The sequence below is a fragment of the Sinocyclocheilus anshuiensis genome, unplaced genomic scaffold, assembly GCF_001515605.1.
Source record: "Sinocyclocheilus anshuiensis isolate Anshui unplaced genomic scaffold, SAMN03320099.WGS_v1.1 scaffold1053, whole genome shotgun sequence".
In the NCBI taxonomy this organism is placed as follows: domain Eukaryota; kingdom Metazoa; phylum Chordata; class Actinopteri; order Cypriniformes; family Cyprinidae; genus Sinocyclocheilus; species Sinocyclocheilus anshuiensis.
Window position 1 is genome coordinate 2,130,814 of NW_015555711.1, and position 2,299 is coordinate 2,133,112.

At 38.4% G+C, this 2,299-nt stretch overlaps 1 protein-coding gene and 1 long non-coding RNA gene across 2 annotated transcripts in view; one reads left to right on the top strand and one right to left on the bottom strand.

The window, feature by feature from the left end:
• The window catches only part of LOC107672014 (uncharacterized), a 22,235-nt gene extending 20,188 nt beyond the window's left edge, over window positions 1-2,047 (top strand). Inside the window, exon 3 of the long non-coding RNA XR_001632283.1 lies at window positions 1,953-2,047. This is a non-coding gene — a long non-coding RNA (uncharacterized LOC107672014). The remainder of the gene's footprint in view (window positions 1-1,952) is intronic.
• LOC107672011 (nucleolar protein 4-like) overlaps window positions 1-2,299 on the bottom strand; it is a 126,785-nt gene that overhangs the window by 24,507 nt on the left and 99,979 nt on the right. The gene's annotated exons all lie outside the window — the stretch shown is intronic.

Here is a 2,299-nt window from a genome sequence, read left to right on the forward strand (position 1 = left end):
GAATTACAAAATTACATGCCGTGAAGAACCATTCCTCCCTTGTTCAGCTCAGTACAGTGTACCTCTGTGGCCTTGCTAATAGTAGTCATAATGTGTGTGCGCTCACATACACAAAAACAGAACAACAGACAGTGTCTTGTGCCAGAATCAACCCACTGTTTGTCTGTTCTGTTATCAGTCGTCCAAAACTACATGTGGATCTCAGTCTGTTCTTTGCGGCACGCATGGACTGGCAGGCGATGCTAAAACTGCAATGGTGTTAACTAGAGCCCGACCGATATATCGTTTTGCCGATATTATTGGCCGATGTGAGCCTGTCGCCGATATATCGGTATCGGCGAATATGCCGCCGATATGTATCGGCCCCAAAAAACCCATATCGGTCGGGCTCTAGTGTTAACGGCTGTTATAAACATGACACTGGAAATTAGGAGGTTTGATGCAGGACTTAAAGGGATAGTTCACCCAGAAATGAAAATTCGAAATCATTCACTCACCCTCATGTCATTTCAAATTCATAAGACTTTGGTAAACCTTTGAAACACTAAGATATTTTTATTGTAACCTGAAAGATTTCTGTAAAGGTAACCAAAACTTTGAAGGCCCAATACGGTCATAAAGGCATCTTAAAACTGATCCATGTGAATCAAGTGGTTTAATCCAAGTCTTGTGAAGGGATACGATCAATATACTGTATATGATGAACATGAATTTAGGCTTTTTTCAAATATAGACATACATACAGCACATCATATCTGGCAACCATGGAAGTGTGTGCATGTCACATGTGCCTTGAACACTAGAACAAACCTGATTAATTCTTAAGCATCATTCGTTTGGACGTTTGAGCTTATGTGTTTACTATATGTGATGTGATATGCTCTATGTATGTGTATAGTTAAGAATGAGATTTTGCACTCATCTGTAAGAAAATGTCACGTGCCTTCCATTTTTTGGTTAGCAATCACTATTGTTTTTCTTGGTTGCTGAGTGAAAATAAAAAAGTTGACAGTGTCACGAACAATGCCTGATCAAAAAGTGTAATGACTTTTGTGATTACATGTATGTTACGTGAATTTCGTAGGTTTAAGCTAAGTTAGCATGCGATGTTAAGTGTGTTAAGCTATTGTACTGAGCAGTTTGTTTGCAAAACAATGGCAACATAAAATGGCAACTTTAAAGTCACAATGAAACGGAAGTAGCAACAGATCTTTTCTTTGGTATTACGATGTAGGTCCAAGTGTAACAGATTATTGAAAAAGGGCAGCACCAACACACCATTTGCACCAGAGTTAATCTACTCTCCTGTCTGATTTGTGGTTAAGGCTAGAAGGGATACAGCTGCGGCTACTGGGCATGTGCACATCAATATAGCGTAATTTTTGTCACACTGTATACAACAATTACTGTTTTTGCATTATTGTTTAGGGTTGGGGTAGTTGTAGACCAGTGGTGTAGTCCGGGCGATACACAGGTATATGCCATATGCTTACTTTTTGCCCAGGGCTGTTTACGTATTACGACTTCTAAGGATCAATATTTGCGTATACCCACTTGTTTTGTTGTTTTGCAAGTCTGCAATTTACTGTCATGTTAGCCCCTTTAACTGTGTCCCATGCTGTTGTGTGAAACTCGTGATTCTTTTGTGATTCTGGTCATCATTGACTGACTGCGCGTGTCCAATCTCCGCTCCGTGCCGCTCGCGTTTGCAACTGAAAACTACTACGTGCGACTATGAAGAATACCTGATCAGCATATTTTTTTTTCAGTTTTGTTCAGTGCCGAGTTATGCAAGCTCATGAATCCTATCATTATAAAAGGGTAGACACACATGATGTAGGCTAAATAATAGCATTACAGTGTATAGAGATTTGTTGATTATAATCAATGAACTACGGAAAGTGACAGCTTTCAAAGTTTGCAAATGTGATATTGATTTAGATATTTAATAGTTCTATAAACAAGACGTTAATATTAAGTGTTTTGACGTTGTCTGACTATAACAGTATTGCCTGATTTTGCTCTATTTCGTCAACGAAAATAGTTTCAAACAAAGTCCAGCTAAGCCTCTGCACATCTCCAAGCAAACACAGTGATGTTTCGTTATGAATGAACGTGCGTTTTTAAATGAATCTAGTGAGTGGTTCAATTACTCATTCATAAAACAGTCACGTGCTTTGTTCCTGAATGAATCAGCTGTTCGAATTAATCAATTGAATGAATTAAATTATTATATAATTATATAGAAAATTATAACTGCTGGCAGTTATAGATTCATGTTTATTGGGGGGGGGGGGGA